Source organism: Hordeum vulgare, chromosome 5H, assembly GCF_904849725.1.
Source record: "Hordeum vulgare subsp. vulgare chromosome 5H, MorexV3_pseudomolecules_assembly, whole genome shotgun sequence".
In the NCBI taxonomy this organism is placed as follows: domain Eukaryota; kingdom Viridiplantae; phylum Streptophyta; class Magnoliopsida; order Poales; family Poaceae; genus Hordeum; species Hordeum vulgare.
Genome location: NC_058522.1, coordinates 581,787,407 through 581,798,436, shown reverse-complemented (window position 1 = coordinate 581,798,436; position 11,030 = coordinate 581,787,407).

The following is an 11,030-nucleotide window of genomic DNA, read 5'->3' as shown; positions in this document are numbered from 1 at the left end:
CCCCTCAGGCAAGTTATACCAGGAGCAGGCCGGAGGACCAGCCTGCCGTAAACAGTGGGCCGCGACACTTCTCGCAGGACAACCCGCCCGAACGGAATCCGCCGGGCCGAGATCTCCCGAATATCCAAGACGCTCCAGCCCCCCTCGTAGGGGGCGGGGGGCGAGTTGGGGTACCATGCTTATCCCCGGCCCTTCGGAACGAAAGGATGCCCAAGGACTTTAAGGGACCAAGGAAAGTGCCTAATTATACACCAGACCTCGAACCAAGGTCATGGATTGAGGGTTATGAGATTGCCATGGACATGCTCGACGTGAACGAGGCGGTTTGCGCCCGATACTTCACGATGATGCTCAAGGGGTCGGCACGCACCTGGTTGAAAAACTTGCCTCCCAATTCCATCCAGTCCTGGGCCGAGTTAAAAGAGTGTTTCATCAAAAACTTCTGAGGAACCTGCAAACGTCCAATGACGATTGTCGATCTACAACACTGTGTTCAGCGCCCGGACGAATAGGCCCACCATTGGTCGCGGCGGGTGGCAGAAATTATTCATTCGTCAGATGGTATTACGGCGGCTCAAGCTGTGCTCATCCTCGAGCACAATTGTCATTACGAGCCCTTAGTACAGAAGTTGGGGCGACTGAAACGGAAGGTCCAAGACATGGGCGAACTAATGGACACCCTCACTAGGTATGCCGAGGCCGACGATACTAAGGATCCCAGCGAGGATGGCAAGGTTAACTCGCCCAAAAAGGGCGAGTCATCCAAAAATCATACCCGTTTCCAGGGGCGCAACCGTCACAATCAGGGGACCAATGGCAAGCGGAGACCGCAGGAGGAGCCCTCGGACTTGGTCGCCAACACCAATGCTAATGATGGCAAAAAGAAGAACCGAGGCTTCAGTGGGAAAAGGCCGTGTAACTATGAAGAGTTACTCAAGGGCCCTTGCCCGCACCACGCCACGGCTGACGGCCCGGCGAGTCATTCGTGGGAAAACTGTTTCGTGATGCGAGAATTTCGGGCGGAGGCAATCAAGAAGAGCCAAAACGAAGATCCAAGCCGGCGCCAGGACCAACTCGCCGCGTCCAACCAAAGACAGAACCCCTTCGGCGGCTTTCCTGAACAGGGGGCTCAGGGAGGCCCGCAACCAGGCGGCGTCCAGTACCCGGTGCACCACCAGCGGCGGTACAACCCGCCGGGAGTTTTCCAGCAGCCGCCCCCACAGGGGGCTCCACAGGACCAGGATGACAATGGGGGCTTCCGCAGCAATCCCAAACAGCTAAGTAATGGGCAGTACCATGTTTTCACCACTAATGCTTGCAGGAGTGATAAAAAGGTAAGTCACCGGGCGTACAGTATAACTGAGCCGGCGATTCCCAGATATCTCCACTGGTCTGAGAAGACCATAACATGGAGCAGGGAGGATCACCCGCCAAGAATAGATAACCCGGGCGACCTGGCGTTGGTCGTGGCTCCCCAAGTGGGGGGTTACACCCTATCAAAGGTATTAATGGATGGTGGCAGCAGCATTAATATCCTATACTTCAACACCTTCCAGAGGATGAATCTGTTGGAGAAAGACTTGATGCCTTCGACCACAGTTTTCCACGGAATTGTCCCGGGCAAGTCGGCTTATCCCATAGGCCGGGTCAGGCTCTCAGTAGCATTTGGAACTGCGCAGAATTACAGGTCGGAGTCTCTAATCTTCGAGGTGGTCAAGCTGAAAAGCCCATACCATGCGCCGTTCGGGAGACCGGCTTACGCCCGCTTCATGGCCCGCCCGTGCTATGTCTACCTCAAGCTCAAAATGCCAGGTCCTAAAGGACCCATCACGGTTGATGGAGATAGAAGGATCGCAAAGGAATGTGAAGAAGGGGACGCGGCTTATGCGGAAGTCGCCTGTGCGGCGGAAGAGCTCAAGCACCATCGGGCCAATGTTGACCCGGCGGACATGTCACCACTCAAGAAGCCGACTACAGATTCTGAGTCGCCCCTCAAGTTCAAACCGACGGATGACACTAAGACAATCGATTTCGTGCCTGGAGATTCATCCAAGCAGTTCACAATTGGGACGGGTCTGGACCCCAAATAGGAAAGCGCGCTCATCGAATTCATCCGTGAGAATCGGGACATCTTCGCATGGAAACCTTCTGACATGCCTGGTGTACCGAGAGAATTCGCTGAGCACCATCTTAACGTTGACCCAAAATGCAAACCTGTCCAGCAGTACCTTCGCAGATTCAACGAGGAACGACGCAAGGCGATTGGAGAAGAAGTCGCCCGCCTTTTAGCCGCCGGTTTCATCGTGGAAGTTTTTCACCCCAAATGGTTGGCTAACCCGGTGTTGGTACTCAAGAAGAATGGCACTTTCCGTATGTGCATTGACTATACATACCTCAACAGGGCTTGTCCCAAAGATCCCTTCGCTCTTCCCCGCATCGATCAAATCATTGACTCGGTGGCGGGATGCGAACGATTGTGTTTTCTGGACGCCTATTCAGGATATCACCAGATCAAGATGGCCGTGGAAGATCAGGAGAAGATGGCTTTCATAACCCCCTTCGGGGCCTGTTGCTATGTGTCCATGCCTTTCGGACTCAAAAGCGCGGGGGCGACTTATCAACGCTGTATCCAGAATTGTCTTCGTAACCAAATTGGTCGCAACGTCCATGCCTATGTCGACGATATTGTGATCAAGACCCGCCAGGGGGAGACGCTATTGGAAGACCTTAAGGAGACTTTTGATAATTTACGGGTATATCAGATGAAGTTAAATCCTACCAAGTGGGTTTTTGGTGTACCTGCAGGAAAATTGCTGGGTTTCTTGGTATCGGAGCGCGACATCGAGGCTAACCCGGACAAGATCGAAGCGGTTACCTCTCTCGGAAAGCCGGCGAATGTTAATCAAGTTCAACGGTTGGCAGGTCGCATTGCGGCTTTAAGTCGTTTTGTGAGTCGCCTAGGGGAAAAGGCGATTCCTCTTTATCAATTATTAAGGAAGTCTGATCGATTCGTGTGGACAAATGAGGCAGACCAGGCGCTTGAGGCCCTCAAACGCCAATTGGTTAACCCGCCGGTCCTGGCAGCCCCGACTGAAAAGGAGCCTATGCTTCTGTATATCGCGGCGAATTCCAAAGCAGTAAGTGTGGCCGTGGTCGTTGAAAGAAAGGAAGAAGGGAAGGAATACCCAGTGCAACGCCCAATATATTTTATCAGCGAGGTGTTAACTCTTTCCAAACAGCGATACCCGCATTGGCAAAAACTGGTCTATGGGGTGTTTATGGCGAGTCGAAAGCTTAAGCATTACTTCCAGGAGCACCCGATCACAGTGGTTAGTTCTGCTCCCCTTGGTGACATTATCCAGAATCGGGAGGCAACAGGGCGAATCGCCAAATGGGCGATAGAGCTTGGGTCTCATCACATACAATATACTCCCCGCACAGCTATCAAATCCCAGGCACTAGTTGATTTCGTTAACGACTGGACCGAGCTACAGGCTCCGGAAGACCGGCCTGACCTTACCTACTGGACTATTTACTTTGATGGATCTAGGCAGCTGGAAGGCTTGGGGGCCGGTGTGGTGTTAGTATCCCCTCAAGGAGATAAGTTCTGTTACGTTCTCCGACTCATGTTTCCCTACACTAATAATGCGGCGGAATATGAAGCTTTGCTTCATGGCTTGCGACTCGCAAAAGAGATGAACCTAACACGAGTCAGGTGTTTTGGCGACTCCGATTTGGTGGCGCAACAAGTTTCGGGTACCTGGGACTCTCGGGATCCCATGATGGCGGCTTACAGGCGAGCTGTGTCTGACGTGGCGGGTTATTTTCATGGCTATCAGGTGGACCATATTGACCGGCGCCTCAACGAGGCAGCTGATGCCCTCTCGCAACTCGGCTCATAGAGAAAACCGGTTCCCCCTAATGTTTTTCTGGATATCTTGCATAAACCATCCGTGGTTTTACCCTCAGAGGAGGAATTGGCGATACCAGATCCCGAGTCTCAGCTCGTGGCAGCTCTCCATGTCATTCTGGATTGGGTTCTCCCTTATCTGGCTTATCTCACTCGTGGTGAGTTACCCACTGACGAAGTTTTGGCTCGCCAGATCGTTCGGCGCAGCAAATCCATGGTCATCATTAATGGCGAGTTGTATAAACGAAGCGCTTCTGGGGTTTTTCAGCGATGTGTTCCCCCGAAGAAGGATGCGCGATCCTAAATGACATTCATTCCGGAGACTGTGGACATCACGCCGGGTCACGTTCTTTGGTATCAAAGGCTTTTCGTCATGGTTTCTTTTGGCTGACGGCTCATGCAGATGCAGAAGACATAGTTCGTCGATGCGAAGGGTGCCAACGTTATGGGAGGCAGGCTCATGTGCTGGCTCAAGAATTGAGAATGATTCCCATTACTTGGCCTTTTGCAGTCTGGGGGCTGGACATGGTTGGTCCCTTTAAAATGTCCTCCAACAAGAAGACCCACCTATTGGTGGCGGTTGATAAATTCACCAAGTGGGTTGAGGCGGAACCTGTTGGAGCTTGCGATCCGGAGACAGCGGTCAAATTTTTGAAGAAGCTGATTTTTCCGGTTTGGATATCCGCACAGTATTATTACTGATAATGGTACTAACTTGTCCCAAGGGGCGATGCAGGATTTTTGTCGTCGAGAACATATCCGACTGGATATTTCTGCGGTCGCTCACCCGCAATCTAACAGGCAAGCAGAACGGGCGAATCAGGAGGTCTTGCGAGGGATCAAGCCCCGACTCATGGTTCCCCTGGAAAGGACTCCAGGGTGTTAGATTGAAGAGTTACCTTCGGTACTGTGGAGTATTCGGACCACCCCGAACCGGTCCACGGGATTCACCCCTTTCTTTTTGGTCTATGGAGCAGAGGTTGTTCTTCCTACGGACATAAGGCATGACTCCCTTAGAGTCGCCGCGTATGTGGAGCAAGATAATGAGATGGCGCGTCAAGATTCTTTGGATGCCTTGGAGGAGGTGCGTGACCTGGCTGCGGCCCGTTCGGCTATCTACCAGCAAGATCTGCGGCGTTATCATAGTCGCCGGGTTAAGAGTCGGACCTTTCAGGAAGGCGACTTAGTGCTTCGTCTAATACAAGATCGAGCAGGCATGCACAAGTTGTCACCCCCTTGGGAAGGGCCGTTCGTCGTCAGCAAGAACCTCCGCAATGGCTCTTACTATTTGGTGGATCTTCGGCCTAATCGACCGACCACGGAGGCTGAGTCAACTCGCCCCTGGAATATTGCTCATTTGCGGCCTTACTACACTTAAGCTCTTAAGCTTTACACTTTGTAAGTTTTTCAGTTTAATTATGAAGTAATAAAATATTCCCCGACTTGGGGGCTTCTCTATTAAAAAGCAAATTGTGTCATCCTATTGCGACCGTCTGAGTCGACAGAATCTGCATTTAGGGTGGGTGCACGAGCTTTCTGACTCGCCTCCCCCTGTCGCGACCTTATGAGCCGACGAAACCTGCATTTAGGGTGGGTGCACGAGCTTTCTGACTCGCCTCCCCCTGTCGCGACCTTATGAGCCGACGAAACCTGCATTTAGGGTGGGTGCACGAGCTTTCTGACTCGCCTCCCCCTGTCGCGACCTTATGAGCCGACGAAACCTGCATTTAGGGTGGGTGCACGAGCTTTCTGACTCGCCTCCCCCTGTCGCGACCTTATGAGCCGACGAAACCTGCATTTAGGGTGGGTGCACGAGCTTTCTGACTCGCCTCCCCCTCTCGCGACCTTATGAGCCGACGAAACCTGCATTTAGGGTGGGTGCACGAGTTTTCTGACTCGCCTCCCCCTGTCGCGACCTTATGAGCCGACGAAACCTGCATTTAGGATGGGGTCACGAGTTTTCTGACTCGCCTCCCCCTGTCGCGACCTTATGAGCCGACGAAATCACTGCTGCTATTTTTCGTTGTGGCATAGCCCTGAAGGTTTTAAGCCTTTTCTTTCTGATGCTTGGTGAAAATATCTATAGTTTGTTTGTTTTCACATATGCTATTCTCAAAGCTTAAGACAGGAGGGTGATAAGAATTGTTTCATCCATGGCAAATTAAGCGCTATGAAAGACTCTTATAAAAAGGCGGGTCAAATATTTCAAGTCGCCATCGGGGTTGTCGTGCTACTCGTGCTATTACTACTAAAGCTACATCCTAGCAAAATAGTAAACGCATCTGCAAGCACAAACGTTAGTTTAAAGACAACCCTATGGCTCCTGCCGGTTGCCGTACCATCGACGTGCAAGTCGATATTATCTATTACAACATGATCATCTCATACATCCAATATATCACATCACATCATTGGCCATATCACATCACAAGCATACCCTGCAAAAACAAGTTAGACGTCCTCTAATTTTGTTGTTGCATGTTTTACCTGGTGACCATGGGTATCTAGTAGGATCGCATCTTACTTACGCAAACACCATAACGGAGATATATGAATTGCTATTTAACCTTATACAAGGACCTCCTCGGTCAAATCCGATTCAACTAAAGTTGGAGAAACCGACACTTGCCAGTCATCTTTGAGCAACGGGGTTACTCGTAGCGATGAAACCAGTCTCTCGTAAGCGTACGAGTAATGTCGGTCCAAACCGCTTCAATCCAACAATACCGCGGAATCAAGAAATGACTAAGGAGGGCAGCAAAACGCACATTACCGCCCACAAAAACTTTTCTGTTCTACTCGAGAAGACATCTACGCATGAACCTAGCTCATGATGCCACTGTTGGGGAACGTCGCATGGGAAACAAAAAAATTCCTACGCGCACGAAGACCTATCATGGTGATGTCCATCTATGAGAGGGGATTTCCGATCTACGTACCCTTGTAGATCGCACAACAGAAGCATTGGTGAACGCGGTTGATGTAGTGGAACGTCCTCACGTCCCTCGATCCGCCCCGCGAACCGTCCCGCGATCCGTCCCACGATCTAGTGCCGAACGGACGGCACCTCCGCGTTCAGCACACGTACAGCTCGACGATGATCTCTGCCTTCTTGATCCAGCAAGAGAGACGAAGAGGTAGATGAGTTCTCCGGCAGCATGACGGCGCTCCGGAGGTTGGTGGTGATCTGATCTCTGCAGGGCTCCGCCCGAGCTCCGCAGAAACGCGATCTAGAGGAAAAACCGTGGAGGTATGTGGTCGGGCTGCCGTGGAAAAGTTGTCTCAAATCAGCCCTAAAACCTCCGTATATATAGGTGGGAGAGGGGGGGCCTTGCCTTGAGGCTCAAGGAGCCCCAAGGGGGTCGGCCGAGCCAAGGGGGGAAGTCCTCCCCTTCCAAACCGAATCCAACTAGGTTTGGAAGGTGGAGTCCTTCTCTCCTTTCCCACCTCCTCTTTTTTTTTCTTTCTCTTTGATTTCTTATCCTTTGGCGCATAGGGCCTTCTTGGGCTGTCCCACCAGCCCACTAAGGGCTGGTGCGCCACCCCCAAGGCCTATGGGCTTCCCCGGGGTGGGTTGCCCCCCCCCCCCGGGTGAACACCCGGAACCCATTCGTCATTCCTGGTACATTCCCGGTAACTCCGAAAACCTTCCGGTAAACAAATGAGGTCATCCTATATATCAATCTTCGTTTCCGGACCATTCCGGAAACCCTCGTGACGTCCTTGATCTCATCCGGGACTCCGAACAACATTCGGTAACCAACCATATAACTCAAATACGCATAAAACAACATTGAACCTTAAGTGTGCAGACCATGCGGGTTCGAGAACTATGCAGACATGACCCGAGTGACTCCTCGGTCAATATCCAATAGCGGGACCTGGATGCCCATATTGGATCCCACATATTCTACGAAGATCTTATCGTTTGAACCTCAGTGCCAAGGATTCATATAATCCCGTATGTCATTCCCTTTGTCCTTCGGTATGTTACTTGCCCGAGATTCGATCGTCAGTATCTGCATACCTATTTCAATCTCATTTACCGGCAAGTCTCTTTACTCGTTCCGTAATACAAGATCCCGCAACTTACACTAAGTCACTTTGCTTGCAAGGCTTGTGTGTGATGTTGTATTACCGAGTGGGCCCCGAGATACCTCTCCGTCACACGGAGTGACAAATCCCAGTCTCGATCCATACTAACTCAACGAACACCTTCGGATATACCTATAGAGCATCTTTATAGTCACCCAGTTATGTTGCGACGTTTGATACACACAAAGCATTCCTCCGGTGTCAGTGAGTTATATGATCTCATGGTCATAGGAACAAATACTTGACACGCAGAAAACAGTAGCAACAAAATGACACGATCAACATGCTACGCCTATTAGTTTGGGTCTAGTCCATCACGTGATTCTCCTAATGACGTGATCCAGTTATCAAACAAGAACACCTTGTATATAATCAGAAGACCCTGACTATCTTTGATCAACTGGCTAGCCAACTAGAGGCTTGCTAGGGACAGTGTTTTGTCTATGTAACCACACATGTATATAAGTCTTCATTCAATACAATTGTAGCATGGACAATAAACGATTATCTTGATACAGGAATTATAATAATAACTATATTTATTATTGCCTCTAGGGCATAATTCCAACAGGGCGGGGGAGGGGCTAGCCTTGAGGGACAAGGCCCTCAAGGGTGCGCCGTCGCTAGGAGGAGGAGGACTCCTCCTCCAATTTAGTTTGGGAAGGAGGAGTCCTCCTCTTCCTTCCCACCTCCCTCTTTCCCTTTTTCTTTTTCTTTTTCTTTTTTTTTTTGGTATTTTCTTATGTGGCACCATGGGCTCCTTGGGCTGACTCCATCAGCCCACTAAGGACTTGTGGCGCCACTCTAGGGCCTTGGGCTCACTCCCGGGTGGGTGGGCCTGTCCCGGTAAACACCCGGAACCCATTCGTCACTTCCGGTACACTGCCGGAATTGTCCGAAACTTTCCGGTGACCAAATAAAACCATCCTATATATCAATCTTCGTTTCCGAACCATTTCGGAAACCCTCGTGACGTCCATGATCTCATCCGGGACTCCGAATAACGTTCGTTAACCACACATATAACTCAACTATACTAAAACATCATCGAACCTTAAGTGTGCAAACCCTGCGGGTTCGAGAACTATGTAGACATGCCCCGAGGCACTCCTTGGTCAATATCCAATAGCGGGACCTGGATGCCCATATTGTATCCTACATATATTCTCCGAAGATCTTATCGGTTGAACCTCAGTGTCAAGGATTCATATAATCCCGTATGTCATTCCCTTCGTCCTTTGGTATGTTACTTGCCCGAGATTCGATCGTCGGTATCCGCATACCTATTTCAATCTCGTTACCGGCAAGTCTCTTTACTCGTTCCGTAATACAAGATCCCATGACTTACACTTAGTCACATTGCTTGCAAGGTTTGTGTGTGATGTTGTATTACCGAGTGGGTCCCGAGATACCTCTCCGTCACACGAAGTGACAAATCCCAGCCTTGATCCACACTAACTCAACGGACACCTTCGGAGATACCTGTAGAGCACCTTTATAGTCACCCAGTTACGTTGCGACGTTTGATGCACACAAGGTATTCCTCCGGTGCCAGTGAGTTATATGATCTCATGGTCATAGGAATAAATACTTGACACGCAGAAAACAATAGCAATAAAATGACACGATCAATATGCTACGTTCATAGTTTGGGTCTAGTCCATCACATGATTGTCCCAATGATGTGATCCAGTTATCAAGTGACAACACTTACATATAGTCAGAAAACCTTGACTATCATTGATCAACTGGTCTAGCCAACTAGAGGCTTGCTAGGGACATTGTTTTGTCTATATATCCACACATGTATCTATGTTTTCATTCAATACAATCATAGCATGGATAATAAACGATTATCTTTAAACAGGAATTATAATAGTAAATATTTATCATTGACTCTAGGGCATATTTCCAACACAATCTCCACAACCTAGTGGAACAATAGCAGTAACCTAATAACAATAGCAATTAAATGACAAAAAATATTAAAAAACAGAATTAACCTAGCATAAAATAAACAAATAGAGTCTTTTTTTCTCTTCTTCTTCTCCTTCTCCTCTTCTTCTACTTATCCTCCTCTTCTTATTCTCCTTCTTCTTCTTCTGGAGGGGGTTGGGGGCGAGTGGGAGAGGGGGCGGCGGTGCTACCTGGAGGGCGGTGGCGACGTCTGGAGGGGGGCAGCAGTGTCTGGAAGGGGGGCGGCAGTGTCTGGAGGGGGCGGCGGCGTTGAGCACAAGAGGGGGGCGACGACGTCTGGCGGTGACGAGCACACGACGGGGCTGTGATTCGGGTCGCGAGGCGAGGGCGGCACGCTGGATCGGGGGAGAGGGAGAGAGGGGATCGAACAGAGTGGGAAGGAGTGGGGGATCCGGGGAGTTAGGAGGCAGCTAACTAAAGTAGCGGTAGCGTTGGTTAGAACCGCGATACTGATAAGTTAGCAGTAGTGCTTTTTGTAATGCAGCACTACCGCTATTGAACTTATCAGTAACGTTTTTTTCATCTGAGGGTTGCTGCTACCGCTGCCGTCGATGGCCTCATCGGTCCACGTTTAGCAGTAGCGCATTTTACAGATCTAGCGCTACTGCTATGAGTATTATTAGTAGCGCTTGTCCAATCCGGCGCTGCTGCTAAGTAGCAACAGTGCGTGCAAATTTGCATCGCTACTACTAAGTTTCCCAAAAGCTGATTCTGAAGAATCAAAAGCTGAAAAGAACTCGGCCTTCATGTCAGAGGGGTTTCATTGGATTCGAGCCAAATTTTGGTAAAGCTCATAACTGGCAACATTTGAGAATTTTGGCTAGTGTTTGATTAGATGAATTGTCATAAAAATTGAGCCCACTGAATCGGGTAATAATTTACCATTAGGGTTGGCAAAAAAAGTTTGGCTCCAAACCAGGCAAGCTCTAAGTTCTTTGGATATCGATAAATTTATCATGTGCGTGCAAAAGCACGACGGTAACGCATTTAACTACTGTCACCGTTGGTGATGGACAATGTTGGAGTTGCCCTAAGGGGTTCACAAGGG